A 17,947-nucleotide genomic window follows, 5' to 3' on the forward strand; every position below is an offset into this window, starting at 1 on the left:
TGTCTCAACATTATTGACTTTCTGTTTAGTCACGTCTACTGTTATTCTGCATTCAATCTCAAGCCTGCGACAGGATGGTCAAATTGGGTTAAAATTCATTCACACTGTTCAGACTCAAGAATATGAAGTTGGGCTCAGTCGTGTTGCTGATAACAATGTTACCGAGGTGGAATTGGCCATGCCAATGGCCACCTCCAATGCAATCGGTCTGAGAGCTCTGCATGCTGTAAAGAGCAGAGCAGTGGTGTGGGTGTATCACTCGTGAGCTGCAAGTTGTCAAAAGGATCCAATTGTGATGTCAATTAGCCATTACAGCTGAGTTGACGTTTCCCTAACTTGGGCTGTACGACAGTGCTAAATCACTCATAGGTACTCAACAGTACTTGGTTCACCCCAACTCGTGACACTCAAAGAGAGAACATAGAACATAGAACAGTACAGCACAGTACAGGACCTTTGGCCCACAATGTTGTGCCGACCTATTATCCTGCTCTAAGATCAAACTACCCTGCATACCCTACATTTTACTATCATAAACTGTCAACTTTCAGGTAACAAGGTGTTTTCACTTCTGTTAAGGCAAAGTAAATGTGAGTTCTGTGCACTGTTTGGAAGTGTTTTTGAGAACCAAATTACTCCCTTGGGTCAGTTGAAACCAGGCAGTAAAGTAAAAAACATGTTTCAGTTTGAACATATTTGGAGACTGTCAAAACACTGGAAGTTGCCCTGCTGGCAGCCATGTTTCCTCCATTCTGGAGTTGCCTGTTACTCACACCATTGATGCACCCCTTTGGATTTTACAGATCTATCAGAGTATATGCCATCCAACCTCCTGCAAAATTGCCTGGATGGAATTGGGAAATCTGGCATGCCAAGAAGTGGCATACCCACTGGTTTCCATGATGGACTTTAGCCAATAGTCCCAGGTTAAAGGGCCTGTGATAAGGAGAAATTTCTTCACAGAAAAGCTTGTGAATCTTTGAAATTCTCAACCCAAGAGTGGATGTACACTAATTGAATGGAGATTGAGATGCAGTTAGGATATGCAGGGATCTGAGAGATCATTATGATTAAATGGGAAAGTGGATTTGAGGTTCAGGAGTAGCCACACTCTTATGGAATGGCTCAGCATGATGAAGGGAATGAATGGGCTCAATGTCCTCCTACTTATTTTAGGCCTATGTTCTTACGTCAAAAGAAGGGAGCACGTCACAACCTGGCATTGCTGATTCATCTGCTCTGAGGGCCATGTCTTCAGGTCAAAGATGGCTATGAGCAAAATGAAAGCGGTGCCACAAAAGCTGCAAAATGATTATTGCAATCTGCTGGGTGGGGTTCAAAACATCCATGGTCTCCTTTTAATATCTGCCTTGATGTTTGTGAAAATTGTTTCTGATTAGTTTTGATTTTTGCAACATTTAGTCTTTTCATTCGTTGAAAGGACAGTGTTTCCTGATGAGGTAAAATTGTATAGAAAATTACGAAACATAATGGGTTAGTTGAGAGAAAGCAATGCCCGATTCTGAAGACCCGATGTGACATGGATTGGCACCGGCTGAGTTTTCTCATTGACCAGAGGAAAAAGATTCTGACAGCAGGTGAGGCGTAACAAACATTGAAAGTTAATTTAATCCAGCTCAGGATGACAGCAGTTAAGTTTAGCTGATATAGTTTTCATGCTTGTTGACAGTAATTTGAGTTTTGACACTGGGCAGAATTTTCAGGAAAGCTCGTTTCAGGTTTGGGAAGATATTCATGATTTCCGGTTGAAGCAGGCAACGAGCAAACTTTCATTCGTCTCCTTACTTCAAGAATCTTTGCATGCAGCCCAACAGGGTCCAAGCTGCAGTCACCACAATCAAAAGCATGTTCTAACTAGCCTCCAGTTCTTAAAGGCAATCTGCCCCTCTTCAAGTGAAACTTAAAGGAGGGAAATGAAGCAATAGAAGGGCAGCACAGTGGTTAGCACTGCTGTCTCACAGGGCCAGGCCTTGGGTTTGATTCCACCCTCAGGCGACTGTCTGTGTGCTTTCACATTGTCCCCGTGCCTGCGTGGGCTTCCTCTGGGTGCTTTGGTTTCCTTCCACAGTCCAAAGATGTGCAGGATAGGTGGAATGGCTGTGCTAAATTTCCCCTTGTGTCCAGGGGTGTGTAAATTAGATGGATTAGACATCGGAAATGTAGAGTTACAGGGAAAGGGTAGGGGAATGGGTCTGGGTGGGATGCTGTTTGGAGGGACAGTGTGGTCTTGTTGGGTTGATTGGCTTGTTTCCACTCTGCAGGGGTTCAATGAGATTGACCCAGTTCATAAATGTGGCACTGGATACTTTATTCATGGCAATATAAGAAATAGGAGCAGTAGGAGATCATTTGGCCCATTGATCCTGCTCTGCCATTCAACCAGATTGATTCATCTTCTACCACATTGTTATTTTAATTCATTGTACCCATATTCCTTGATATCTCTAATATCTACAAATTTAACGTTCTCTGTCTTGAACATCCTTACAGAAGGAAGTTATACTGAATACAAGGTAGCAGCAAAAACTGAGCGGGACCTGGCAAGTCTTCATCTCTCGAGCCTGTCCTAGGTGATGATGGTCTACACTTTGGAATTGGCTGCAAAAGTACCAGCAGCATCTGTCATTGAGAGAGCAATCAGGATGTCAGCCACATGTCCCTTATCAACTGCCTTCTTGCCCTCGTCCTGTTGGAGACGTGAATTGCAAATGAATTCCTGCTTTCCACCTCTCACCCATTTCCTTCATGTGGCTCCTGCCCTTTGGCCTAGCCACAGAAGGAAGAGAGAAAGAGCAGCACCTTGCCCTTGTTGGAAACACACTTCCACTTGATCAGCCACAATGTGGAGATGCCAGTATTGGACTGGGGTGGACAAAGTCAGAAATCGCATGATACCAGGTTATAATCCAACAGGTCTATTTAAAATTACAAGCTTTCAGAGCACTGCTCCTTTGTCAGGTGAAGTGACCTGATCTTCACCTGACAAAGGAACAGTGCTCTGAATGCTCGTAATTTTTAAATAAACCTGTTGGATTATAACCTGGTGTCATGGGACTTCTGACGTTGATCAGCTGCAGCCAAGATATTGGCACTCTGGGTGCCTTAGAAGCAGGTATCAAGTTGGCATCTGCAAATGGTGAGTCATTGGGCACAAGCAGGGTTCAAGCCAATGGGAAAACGTAGCTCATGTGCTGACTCACTGGAGCAGGAAGTCACAACATGTTCTGCTGTAAGTGACTCAGATGAAGACTTTGGAGACTAGGTGCACAGTGACTGCATCATGACTGGGTCTAAAAACGCAGTGATGGTATTGGCTACTAATGAAACAGGAGGAGTATTGGCAGGCCCACCAAGCCAACACCATTGCTGCATTTTCAGACCCACTCAAGATGTAGTGGCTGATGTCTCAGCTTTCATTAGGGAGGGTTTAAAGTAACACAGCTGGGATGTGAGAAGCAGGAGGGTTCCATACCAAGGCATATAAAATCCTGGAAGAGAAACTTAGCACTAGAATTAAGAATGGTAAATTAAGAGGTGAATTTGGAGTAAGAGAAAATATGATGAAGTTGAAATGAGTTGTGCTGCATGCGTGTGAATACTCGGAGTATAATAAATAAGACAGATGCAGGTGGCCTTGTGGGATTATTATGCTCTGGTAATAATGATGACCTGGCTCAAGGAAGGGCAGGGCTGGGTGATAAATGTTCCAGGTTACAAGATGTTAAGTAGAATACATGTTCCAAATTCCAAGATGTTAGTTAAATATAATAAAAGGGAAAAGGGAGACGATGGTGCATTTGGTTATCCTTATCCTTATCTGTAGTTCAGTTTCATTTTTTTTTCAGTCAACACATCCAGGCTGAACTGGTCACATGAAAGGAGGTAGTGGTGAAATGGTGTTGTCCAGTTCCTCCTTAAACAAGTTAGACAACACCGATCAGAATGTTATGAACAAATTTACCTCGGTGTCTCACAATACCAAAGCAGTCAAATCAATGTAAACACAAGCCAGCACCAATGCAAAACAGTCCCATCTTTATTCGGAACTAAGTTACCATAGCTTTTAATGCTAAACACCTTCTCCCTAATCCTGGTTGGCCCCTTAAGCTTACAATACTTCCCGTGTCTCTTGTAGATTTATGCAGTTGCTCTCTCTCTGACTCTGTCTCTGGGTCGGTGAAGCTGCTTTCTTCCTATCTCTCTTTCTGGATGATCAACTGGTCACTGCCTTTTGCCATACTAGTCTGCTCGGAAAGCCTCCAGAAGATTCCAAGAACAATTCCAAGGAGAGGTCTGCAGGTGAGCCCTTGTTTTAAACCTTTCAGGTGGTTTTCTGGAACTTTCTATTTTCTGGCCAATCGGGGAGACACACTTAATAGTTTGAAACAAGAGTCAATCATGTGGATGGCATGCTACTGTTTGTTTCTTTGTGTAGCAGGACTTGAAGAAGGGTCTAGGCCCGAAACGTCAGCCTTCCTGCACCTCTGATGCTGTTTGGCCTGCTGTGTTCATCCATTTCTACACCTTGTAAATCTCTACATATAGAGTAGTCCCACGTTCCAAAACTAGGCTCAGAGCGTTGAATGTTATGACATTTCAAGTGCTCATCCAAGTGCTTCTTAGAAGGTGTGCTGCCAGACCTGCTATAAGTTTCTTCAACACTTTCTATTTTTGTTGCCTTTTTCTAGCATCTACAGTTCTTTGTTTTATTTCTACAATTCTATTAAATAGGTTTGCACCAGGATGTGTTTGACTTCATCAATGAGTGGATACAAAAACTTTGGATTTTGGCTAAGAGTCAGGTGTCAACCCATGCATGAGGTACATAAAAAATAAATGCTGTTTAGACCAAAAGTAAAAATTAACTATATGTAAGCTTACGCAAATATTCTGCATTAGGAGGTAGAATTTGCTGAATGCTTGGGCCCAGAGACATGTGTCAAGCAAAGATTGTGGAAAAAGGTGTAAACAGTTTTGCACTTAGTTCAGGCTACACCTGAATCTCTGTGTGGAGCTGGAGGAACACAACAGGCCAGGCAGCATCAGAGGAGCAGGAAAGCTGACGTTTTGGGTTGGGACCCTTCTTCAGAAATGGGGGCTTCGCAGTGGGGTTTAACTCAATCAGAGATAGTAAGGAACAAAAACAAAATTGCTGTAATGGCTTAGCAGGTCTGGCAGCATCTGTGAAGGAAAAAACAGAGCTAGAGTTTTGGGTCCGGTGACCCTTCCTCAAAGTTCTGAGAAAGAGTCACCGGACCCAAAACATTAACTCTGTTTTTGCCTTCACAGATGCTGCCAGACCTGCTGAGCCTCTCCAGCATTTTTGTTTTTGTTCCTGATTTACAGCATCCGCAGTTCTTACGGTTTTTAATCAGAGATAGTAAGAACTGCCGATGCTGGAGTCTGAGATAACAAAGCGTGAAGCTGGGGGAACACAGCAGGCCAGGCAGCATCAGAGGAGCAGGAAAGCTGATGTTTCAGGTTAAGACCCTTCTTCAGAAATGAGTCCCAACCCGAAATACTACCATCTGAATCTCTGTAATCTTTATGGCAATTCGCCAATCAATGGCGACATGACAAAAGGTGCATGGGACTTAATGCCTACAGCATTATCTGTCCCAGTGAACAGTTCCTGGATGGATGTAGAGCCAATTAAGCAGATTCTGGGTTCATTCGGTTCGACTTTCCAGATGTACAGGAGTCACTCCCTACTCTGTGTAGAGGCCACCTTCCCCGGGAAACCCATCTTTGCAGGAGCTCTCAAAGTCTTAGGTTCCATTTTTTAAAAGGGAGCCATGGCAGGAAAGGCCACATCATTAGCCCAATAGATCAATGTAACAAGGTTCCACAAAATCACCACTGGGCTTAGAAAGGCCTACCAACTCTCGTTTCCCCTCTTCTCATACAACATTCACTTTCAATTCACAATTCCAAGTTTTGTAGCTTGCAACCTGGCAACAGCAACCACCTCTCACCAGTGGAACTGCAGAGATGCCAGCTCTCTAAGCCTGCAGCATCAAGTACTTATTGTCATCCTCCATCAAGTAGCAAACTGCAGGTGACCAATTTGGAGACTGACACTGGTAACATTGCACCATGCTCATGATGTCTCAGACCCCGAAGCCCAAGGGAAAGTCCATCCCGTAGAGTCTTAAAGAGGCAGACAGTTTTTGGGATGGTATTTCAGAGCTTAGGAAAAAGCCATGGCCACCAATAAAGCAAAGCAATATGTTTTTGCAGCAGTTTTGCTGCAAACAAAGTCTACTTCAGCCCCACAGCTGCTATGATCTTTTTTTCGTTCCTTTCTGCATGGGATGTGGCCTTCTCATAAATGCAAGACCAGTACTTGTTGCCCATCCCTAATTTCCCTTGCTGCTTTTTGGGCTTTTCATGTTGCTGCAGGTCTGGAGTGACATGAAGTGACAATTTAGCATGGCCGATCTACCTAACCCGGACATCTTTGGACCGTGGGAGGAAACCCAGACAGACAGAGGGAGGACATGCAAACTCCACGCAGACAGACACCTGAGGCTGGAATTGAACCTGGATCCTTGGCAATTGTGCGGCAGCAGTGCTAACCACTCAGTCACTGTTCTGCCAATTGATGGTGGCTGTCATGGTCACCATTTCTGGAACTCCCTATACATTCCAGATTTCTCACCACCAGCTACCATGGTGGGATTTACAAAGGTGTCTCCAAAGTGTCTTTTGGCCACTGGATTAATTCTCCAGTGACATTATCATGACACTACCATCTCAGCACCACTGCAATATATAGGACTTGAATGTGACCAAAATATACAGGACCTTGGTGAGGCCACACCTTGAGTGTTGTGTACAGTTTTGGTCTCCTAGTCTGAGGAAGGATGTTCTTGCTGTTAAGGGAGTCCAGTGAAGGTTCACCAGACTGATTCCTGGGATGACAGGACTAACATATGAAGAAAGGCTGGACAGATTGGGCTTGTACTTATTGGAACTTAGAAGAATGAGTGCAATCTCATAGAAACATAAAATCCTGATGGGACTGGACTAGATGTGGGAAAAATGTTCCCAATGTTGGGGAAGTCCGGAACTAAGGGTCACAGTCTAAAAATAAGGGGTATGTGATTTAGGACTGAGATGAGGAAGAATTTCTTCTCACAGAGAGTTGTGAACTTGTGGAATTCTCTACCACAGGAAGTTGTTGGGACCAGTTCATTCAATATATTCAAGAGGGAGCTGGACGTAGCCCTTGTGGCTAAAGGTTTCAAGGGGTATGGGGAGAAAGCGGGAATGGTATACTGAGATAGCATGATCAGCCATGATCGTATTGAATGGTGGTGCAGACTGGAAGGGCTGAATGGCCTGCACTTATTTTCTATGTTTCTAAATTGTGAGTAAATCCTCTTCTTGTTAATGACAGAGTTTCCTCTCCCACAAAGTGTAGTGGTGGGACACTGTTTAGATAATATAAATTATCTCTATACACGTATAGCAGTGATCTTCAGTCACTATTGATGGGTGATTGAGTCAATCATCTCTGTAGCAGCTGGAATTTGTGGTGCCGTTATATGCAGCCACCAGCTAACATACTTTAGCTTTGAAGAAATTTGACTTTTATTATTAATGAATAGCGTTTTGCTGAAGAGTTTATATTCAGTAGTCAGCTGGTTTTATGGTCAAAAGAAACAATAATACATTAAAATGCAAATCTGTCAGTTTGTTGTTATTCCCATACCCCCATGTATCAGAAAGCCAAAGAACAGCATAGCCTAGGGACAGACTAGCAAGGGACAGGAAATTCTTGTACCTGTATTGGAAATTATGTAAATAGCTTTACCCTTTTGTTTTCTTACATTTGTTTTTCCTTTTGATTCTTTTCTGTTCTGAAGGTCTGACTCACAGCAGTGTGCAGTTGTTAAGATTCGTCAGCCACCTTGCTGTTTCTCATGCATGAGACTATCGTCAAGTCTTTGTTCGAATATTAAGGGTTATATAATCAAGGCGTGAACTCCAAATTAAGAGATAAATCAGCTGTAATTTGCTTCAATGGCTGAAAATGGTTCAAGGGGCTGAATGGCCTACTCCTGTGCTTTCTGTGATAGTGACTGGCACCACTCTATTCAGCACTGTACTGCACAGCATCAATCCTACTCTTATCCTCAGTCTCCGTCAATTTGCTTATTTGGGTAAAAAAGTGGAAGATGGTAGTGTATTGGCAATGTCTAGTAAAACAGAGGCCCCAGGTAATGCCCCAAAGGCAGCCAAGTATTAACCTTTCCAATCCTTTAAGACCCATGTGTAACAGGGCACAGTTACAAATTAAACAATCTCAAACGAAATTTGCTTCATATTGACAATGGGCTGGAAAACTGTGACTATATCAATCTGTCGGAAATATTTTCCACTATCATTAGCAGTGAAGAGAGTTCAGATTTCACATGCCACAAATTTCCAGAAGAAATGACAGCAATTTAAAGGTTTAATATATTATGGCACTACAATGCTCCATTGTGTTCCCTGGCCAACATTTCTGTCTCAGGTCTGCTGCAGTGGTCCAACAAGCCTCAGTGCACGCTAGAAGAACAGCATCTCATTTTCCACTTGGAGACCCTGCAGCCTCTAGGACTCAGAAACTAGTTCAATAATTTTACAACCTGAATACTTTTCGCATAATAAAATCCCTACAGCGTGGAAGCAGGCCATTTGGTCCACCAAGTCCACACCAACCCCTTGAGAAGCATCCTACTCAGACCCATCCCCTATCCCTGTAACCTTGCATCTCCCACAGCTAATCCACCCAGCCTGCACATCCCAGGATATTATGGGCAATTTAGCATGGCCAGTCCACCTAAGTGTATATCTTTGGACTGTGAGAGAAAACCATAGCACCTAGAGGAAACCCACACAGGCACAGGGAGAACTCCACTCAGAAAGTCACCTGAGGTGAGGTAACTGAGGAATCGAAACCAGGTCCCAGCTGCTATGAAGCAGCAGTGCTAACCACTGAGCCACCGTACTGCTCATATACTATACCTTCTTCTATGTGTTTCACCCATGTCCACACCTCAGGCCCTGTCATCATGTGGGCAGTTTTCAGCACAGCTAACTCATTTTCACTTACTAATGGTCCCAATTAACAGACCTTCATTCTCCCTGGCAGACTATCACCCATTGTTTTGTCTGCCCAACTCTCTCTGAGCTTCATTTCTACTTATCTGCTCACTGCTTCCTCCTTCCCCCCTCTCCCCCACCCAATCCTATATCAGCGTATGTGCCACCTTTTCCTCGCTACTTTCAGTTCTGAAGAAGGGTCACTGGGCTTGAAACATTAACTCTGTTTTCTCTGCAAGGCTGCTGGCCCATTGGCTGAGTTTCTCCAGTAATTTCTGTTTTAATTCAACGGTATATTTCACACAAGACAATTGAAGCATCAGCAATGGAAGTTGTTCACAATGTAACAATGCAGAGAACAGCTAGTTATGACAAATCCAAGTCAGACATTAGATTCTAGGTTGGCTGAGAAGAGACAAATTCAAGCATGATATCAGACCTCCTTACATTCTGTTTGAAATTGCAGTCAATTTAAATCTGAACTTTTCTAATATTTTCTTTATAGCGTAAGAATTCATGTAACAGCTGATACAGCAGTGATTTCTTTTTTCCCAATCATAAAAATCTCTAACAAACAAGGACAGGAGGACCATGTATAAAGGACATCAGGACTTCATGGGGTCCAGAAGCAACATTGTGGACTCCCAGAGGAACTCCCTCCTGATCATTTATCATTGTGCCACCACTTCTGATTGGTCTGTCATCCCAGTGGGAGAAGACATATCCAGAGAATATGTTGGTGTAGTCTGGAATGCTGTCTGTAAGTAATGGTTCTGTGAATATGACTATGTCAGGCTTTGCCTAACTAGTTAATGGGACAACTGTTACAATTTTGGCACAATCACACCACATCTCGCCACCACACACCACCCTGATGTAACTAAGGAAGACTTTGCAGCATCGGCAGGTCATTTCCTTACAGTATGGTAGTTCAGAGGTTAGCACTGCTGCCTCACGGCCCAGTCCCACCTAACACTTGCTTAAAATCTCTTTACAATCCTAACTTTTCTCAGTTCCGATAAAAGGTCATTGACCTGAAACCTGAACTCTGTTTCATTTGCTCCACAGATGTTGCTTCAGCACTTGACTATCTTCCATTTTCTGTTTTTATTTCATCTTGTGTTTTGTTAACATTGTTCACGGAATAGTTGTCACAGTCAATGCTTCTGCTGTTTTTCTTTTACTTTACTAAATTCCATCCATCATTGTTCTGCCCACCTATCCATTATCATTTAAAAGTGCTCAGATGTTATCAATTCTATCTGTGCAAATAAATTCTGCTGAAGATTTAGAACATGTTTCTACTTTTGTAGCTTTCTGATATTCAATGTGTTCTGACACTTGAGAAAAAAGATTGACTCGTGCTATGAGGAGAAAAGATAATAAATATAAAACGAACCAATGTTTTGGGATTGCTTTCAACCAAACAAAGAATTTGTTTTAAAAGTTACTTTCAACATTGAGTTTATAAAGCAAAGCATGTCCAAATGTTTAACACAATGATCAAAGCACACAATGTCGTGTCTGGTTTCCCCAAAGATGGTAAATGGAGAGAAATTAATTGGAGATAACACAGTGTGGAGCTGGAGGAACACAACAGGCCAGGCAGCATTAGAGGTGCAGGAAAGTTGACGTTTTGGGTCAGGATCCTTCTTCAGAGATGGGGGAGGAGGATGGCCAGAGGAGGCCGCATCAGTGAGACCAAGCAGAGCCTCGGAGACCACTTTGCAGAGCACCTGCGCTCTGTTTGCAACAAACGACAATACCTTCCAGTCGTGAACCATTTCAACTCCCCCTCCCATTCCCTGGGCGACGTCTCCATCCTGAGAGTCCTCCAGTGTCACAATGATGCCACCCGCAAACTGGAGGAGCAGCACCTCATATTCCGCCTCAGGAGCCTACAGCCCAATGGTCTAAATGTGGATTTCACCAGTTTCAAAATCTCCCCACCCCCAGTGTCATCCCATGACCAACCCTCCCTCTCATCCCTGCCTCTTTGGCCTGACACAACCTGTCCATCTTCTCTCCCATCTATCCACTCCTCCCACCTCACTGACCAATCCCCACCATTGCCTACCTGCACTCACCTATCACCATCCCACCTACCTTCCCCAGCCCCATCCTTCCTCTCTCTATTTATTTCTGAGATTCCTTCCCCATCCCCCATTTCTGAAGAAGTGTCCCAACACAAAATGTCAACTTTCCTGCTCCTCTGATGCTGCCTGGCCTGCTGTGTTCCTCCAGCTCCAAACTGTGTTATCTCTGACTCCAGCATCAGCAATTCTTACTATCTCACTAGAATGAGAAATTGATTGGCATGTTTTAGTAATTGATCAATGATCGCCCACTCTACTTATCGCTCAGTATAATTGTGTAGATTCCCATTGTGTCACGTTATCCCACGATTACCAGTGCCTCTCTGGTGCCTCATTGAAATAATCATTCCTCATGTGTAAACCAAAGCATTGAGGATAAGCAGATCCTTAAAATCATAGAGAGTGAAACATTCAGAAGGATGCCTGTCATTCATTCTATCAGGCCTTTTGGGACCCTTTGAAATAAATTAGTCTTAATTTCTTCAGGCAGGGGCACACGTGTAGAAAAGCTCAGAAATCCAGTCATTACTGTCCAAGGCACATCATTCCATCATTACTTAACCAAATCACATTTCATTTATCTGTCATACAATGGAACTGGATTCAGTGGCGTGAAGTTCCAGTATGTGCACCATAGATTTGCAGTAATCTTAACACAGAACATTTGAACTCAGCCATGTTAGTCTAAATACTCTTAAGTCATAAATATGCAAAAATAACCTTTCTGGTCTTGGAAATTAATATAAGGTTTTAATTATGGTGTTAAAAATCTTTGAAAAAAGTTTCAAATTTTGGTCCAAAACTACAGTCCATAAATTTAAGGAAGCCCTCAATAAATCCAATACAGAATTCAGAATCTTTATTTCTTTACAGAATGCACATAAGAACGTCCTTAGACGATGGTGAGAAATATGGAAACCACTACCAGAAGGAACTGTTGATGTTATTCATCCGTTAGACAAGGGTGTTACTGGCTGTGCCAGCATTTATTGCCCTTCCCAATTGCCTAGAGGGCAGTTAAAAGCCAACCACAACGTGGGTCTGGAGTCACATGTAGGACAAACCAGGTAAGGTTGGCAGTTTCCTTCCCTAAAGGATATTAATGAACCAGATGGGTTTCTTCCTGACAATTGATTTATGGTCATCATTAGATTCTTAATTCCAGATTTTTAAAATTGATTTCAAATTCCACCATCTGCCATGGCAGGAATTGAAACTGGCTCCCTAGAACGTTATCTGGGTCTCTGGATTAACAGATAATACCACCAGGCCATCGCCTCCATGCTCCATTTAAGGAGACTAACAGTTTACAAGTAAGGAATGGAAGCATAGTCAGATATGGATGTATGCAGTGGGATAAGAGGATACTAATGTAGAGCCTAAGCTGTATGGTCTGTTTCTGTTCAATGCTATAAGTTTACTTTGCTTAGAAACATAGAACAAGGGACTGGAGTAGGCCATTTGGCCCTTCAAGCCTGCTACTCTAATCAATATGATCATGGCCAATCTTTCTACTCATTTCCTGTTCCTGCTTTCTCCCCATACTCTTTGATCCCTTTAAACATAAGAACTATTAATTATTAAGTAAGATAATTAATTTTCAAACATTCTACTCTATCCCTTTTCTACTCACTCTCTTTTTCCAATAATTTCTCCCCTCTCTTAATTTTGTTATCTGGATTTGATTTGATATTGTTGTAATATGCTTTTAGGTTTGGACCCTGCTACTGGTTCAGAACAATTTTCAATCTGATTGACTCAGGAGACTTTCTTGTTCTACTCCCATGCTCTTAGCTGCTGTTTGGATCTCTAATTTATAGCAAGGTTCCATGGAAAGGTTCATTGGAATTAAATGGGCAAAGAAATATCTGAATTGCAACAGTTACATGCTATGTAAATGCTGGCCCAGCAACTGACAAAAATGCACCTCAGGAACTGAACAGGATTAGCATGCAGCTCCTCCACCCTTCAATATGGCACTACAAATGTTTCCTCTTCAGATAATGATCCAATTTTCTTTTAAAAGCCATGGTTGAATCTGCCTCCTCCAAACTCTCAAACCAGATCCTGAATAAGGACAGTCTACAAAGGATTTTCCCTTAAATCACTATTATCATCCTAAATCAGTGTCATGTGTGGTTCTTGATCCTTTCAGCAATTTGAACAGTTTCTTTCTAACTAATCTCAGTTCCTTCTTGATTTTGAACACCTCTATCAAATCTCCCCTCAATCTTCCCTTCTCCAAACTGAACGGCCCCAACATCTCCAATCTGTCTACATATCTGAAGGTGCTTACCTCAGGAAACATTCTGAATAATCTTTTCTGCATCCTGTCTAAAATCTTCACATCTTTCATGTAGTACAATGCACAGAATTGAACACAATACTGTAGTTAACGTCTAGGCAGTATTTTTGTTTATAGACTTGTAATAATTTTCTTTTGTACTCCATGCACACACTTTTCAACCTGCCTTGCTGTTATTGGTGTCTAATACTGGAACACCACCATTGCTTCTTTTAAAAATTAAAAACAGAAACATTGAGAGATATGTTAGTTTCCTCTTCTGTTTTTATGCCATCAGATCTTATACCTCCATATGGAGTGAAAGCTCCTCATGTGATTCAACATATTTTGTTACAAGGAAAACATTGAGCTCAATGCCTGTTGCTAAGAAAATTCAGATCCAATTTTCAAAATACATTCCACCCAATGAGACTTGTGCTGTTTTCACTGTGGGGGAGGGTTGAGGTTTGATAATTATGGGACATTCATTATTGTTTTCCTACAGCACCAGGCTCTTTGTCTAATCTCTGGAGGATCATTCTCATCCAATTATGCCTTTTGTTCTTTTTCTTTAATGAGAGAATTTGTTAGTATCGTGCAAAATAGAAATATCAAGCCAAACTCCTCTGTGGTAGCTCAGCCATATGAGAAAATGCATATTTCTTGCGTTAATAGAAAGTGCAGCTCTTTAACAATTCTGGAATCATTTTCAGTCCATTTTTATAATTTTCCTTCTCTGAATAATTAAAAATGAGAATACATTCCACCTACCCTAACACACACCCCCTCCCTGCCATCAGCACTATCACTTCTGCAAACTGTCCAATTGTAAAATGAAATCCATTTGTATAATTGCCTATTTCTTATAAACCTCTGTAGATGCTCACAGTTCATTCCAGAGCAGAAGAAATGCATTCAGATATGCGTCTCCATTCAGAGGATCTACACAATTGAGGAAAGTCACTCCTCTCTCCATCATGTGGAAAGAAACCTCCAGCTTCCCCCAACATGGAGATGAACTATTTCCTCAAATTATTAAAATGTAGTTTGTTTCACTAACCATAGAAGTTTAAAATCAGAATTTCACTCATGTCTTCCAGGACAGGTAACCATAGTGCATTTTGTCTATTTGAAGGCACTGTTCATACACATAGAGGTGCACCATCAGAGAGGTGTTAGATTTGGGTGTTTTGGTCAGAGGTGTCTAATCACTTGAGGAAAAAACACAGGTAGTTATTGCATTTGTTAAGAAGCAACAGGACACTTACAAAGGATAATTTACAGTTTCACAGAAGTCTTACGTTGCAGATGGAGGCCATTTACCCATCGTGCCTGCGCTGGCTCTTCACATGAGCATTATGACAATCGTGACAATCTACTGCTTTTGCCCCATGCCCTCACGTACTAATTTTATCCACATTATCATCCAATGCAGTTTTAAATGCTTCAATTGAACCTGCCTCCACCACACTTACAGGCAATGCCTTCCATATCCTAACTGCTCGCTGAGTGAAAATGTTACTTTTCTCATACCTTCTTTTGCAAATCATTATTAATCCTTGCGCTCTCATTCTTGGTCCTGTGGGAACAATTTCTCCGTATGCAGCCTGCTTATGATTTTGAAAACCTCTCTCAGATGTCCTGTCTCCAGAAAATGAGGTAATTAGGATCAAGAAAAGAAATATACAACCCATGAAAGATAAGAATGCTTTACTGAACCCAAGGTCATTCTGAAAAATGGAAAATGGGCCCCTATAGCTTCTGTGGTGGGGTGATCACTCCTGATGTTTAATATCTTTGGATTTAGTCTTTGGGGGTGATAACATTTTTTTTTCTACCCTTAGACATTTCTCAAGGAGGTGTGGGTCATTCCCATGGACTTTTCTTCCCTCTCTATGTCTCCTTATTTATATAACTTATTTCAAGGGCAATTTATGCTGTGTCAATGACCTGGATGGGCAGTTATCATGACATCAGGGTAAATGTTGTCCCCTTGTCCACCTCCACTTGAAGGATAGTTGACATTCCTTCTAAGACCAAGGCAACTCATTCTCTCAAACGATAAGAGAGTAATGGAGGTGTAATTGATCTTTGTCATCAGTTTTAATAAAACACCATGACCTTGGTGATTCTTATAACTTGCCTTTGTTTTGTAGAAATTTGGCTATGCTTGTCAAGGCTTGGTACTGCTTTAACGCAGTTAAATTAGTTCTCATATTACATGTTTGACGCAGCGATGGTGGTATAGTGGTGAGCATAGCTGCCTTCCAAGCAGTTGACCTGGGTTCCATTCCCAGCCATTACAGTCTTAGGGGTGGCACGGTTGCTCAGCGGTTAGCACAGCTGCCTCACAGCACCAGGGACCCAGGATCAATTCTACCCTCGGGCGACTGTCTGTGTGGAGTTTGCATATTCTCCCTGCGTCTGTGTGGGTTTCCTTTAGGTACTCCAGTTTCCTCCCACAGTCCAAAGATGTGCAGGTTAGGGTGGATTGGCCTTGCTAAATTGCCCATAGTGTTCAGGGGTGTGTAGTTTAGGTGGGTCATTGGGGGATGGGTCTGGGTGTGATGCTGTGAGGGTCAGTGTGGACTTGTTGGGCTGAAGGACCTGTTTCCACATTGTAGGGATTCTATGAATAAAGCATAGTGAAGACTAAATATGAAAATAATTCAATTTTACAAGAGTACAATGAAAAATATAGAATCTATGCTGAAGAGCTTGTGTAACTCTGATTCTATTGTCCATGACTGAATATCTAATTGTTTCTGCCCAAGAACTTCATGGAAAATTGAGACGTTTACCCATTCAGCTCTAAATGTTAGGCTGCAACGTCAACTGAGATCGACCAGCTCTAGACTGTCTAGCTTTGAGCCAAGGAATCAGGAAAAAAGAGGTGAAGATACCATCAGTAAGTCTTTCCAGTGACTGGCTGAGAAATGGACTGCCCTGCCATGATGAGGTTGGCAGACAATTTATGTGTTCTAGGACACAAGTAGAGGAATTTTGTGACTGCTCATGTATTTTGTCGCTGGTGGAACCATCTCAAGAATCTGATAGTTTCATGCAGCCAGCCTTCCTATGACAGTCTAGGGAAGCTATCAATGCTGAAGGCTCTACTCCACAGAGATGGAGGGGGGTGTGCCACAGTTGTGAAAGACAGACAATGCTGCTCTGGTAATCCAACACAGTGGCAAAATGGTAATGTTAATGGGCTAATAATCCTGAACCCCAGGTTAATTTTCTGGGGGCGTGACTTCAAATGCCACGTGGCAGTAGGTGAAAAGTTGAATTCAATAAAAAATCTAATCTAATGGTGACTGTGTAACCACTGCTGATTGTTATAAAACACCCATCTGCTTCACAAATGTACTTCAGGAAAGAAAATCTGCTGTCTTTATGGAGTTTGGCCCAGATGTGACTCCAGACCACCAGATTCTGAACGATCTAGGATGGGCAATAATGCTGATCTAGCTAGCAATGCCCACATTTCATGAATGGGGTGGCACGGTGGCTCAGCGGTTAGCACTGCTGCCTCACAGTGCCAGGGACCTAGGTTTGATTCCAACCTCAGGCAACTGTCTGTATGGAGTTCGCACATTCTCCCTGTGTTGGCATGGGTTTCCTCCGGGTGCTCTGGTTTCTTCTCACAGTCCAAAGATGAGCGCGTTAGGTGGATTGGCCATGTTAATATTGCCCATAGTGTCCAGGGATCTGGAGGCTGGGTGGATTAGCCATGGGGAAATGCAGGGTTACAGAAATAGGTGGGGGCTGTGGTGGGTGTTGATCTGGGTGGGCTGCTCTTCAGGTGGTTGGTATGGACTCGATGGGCTGAATGGCCTGCTTATAAGAACATAAGAACTAGGAGCAGGAGTAGGCCATCTGGCCCCTCGAGCCTGCCCCGCCATTTAATAAGATTATGGCCGATCTTTTTGAGACTCAACTCCACTTACCCACCCACTCACCATAACCTTTAATTCCTTTACTGTTCAAAAATTTATGTAGCCTTGCCTTAAAAACATTCAGCGAGGTAGCTTCAACCACTTCACTGGGCAGGGAATTCCACAGATTCACAACCCTTTGGGTGAAGAAGTTCCTCCTGACCTCAGTCCTACATCTGCTTCCCTTTATTTTGAGGCGATGCCCTCTAGTCCTAGTTTCACCTGCTAGCAGAAACAACCTCCCTGCCTCCACTTTATCTATTCCCTTCATAATCTTATATGTTTCTATAAGATCTCCCCTCATTCTTCTGAATTCCAATGAGTATAATCCCAGTCTACTCAGTCTCTCCTCATAATCCAACCCTCTCAACTCTGGAATCAACCGAGTGAATCTCCTCTGCAACCCCTCCAGTGCTAGTCTATCTCTTCGCAAGTAAGGAGACCAAAACTGCACACAGTACTCCAGGTGTGGCCTCACCAGGACCCTATACAGCTGCAGTATAGTCTCCCTGTTT

General features: G+C 42.7%; 1 non-coding gene across 1 annotated transcript; it reads left to right on the forward strand.

The window, feature by feature from the left end:
• The first annotated feature begins 15,727 nt into the window (after window positions 1-15,727).
• On the forward strand, window positions 15,728-15,799 carry trnag-ucc. Its single transcript has one exon. It is a non-coding gene; the product is annotated as a tRNA-Gly (tRNA).
• The last annotated feature ends 2,148 nt before the right edge of the window (window positions 15,800-17,947 follow it).

Source organism: Rhincodon typus, chromosome 7 (assembly GCF_021869965.1).
Source record: "Rhincodon typus isolate 14 chromosome 7, sRhiTyp1.1, whole genome shotgun sequence".
Lineage (NCBI taxonomy): Eukaryota > Metazoa > Chordata > Chondrichthyes > Orectolobiformes > Rhincodontidae > Rhincodon > Rhincodon typus.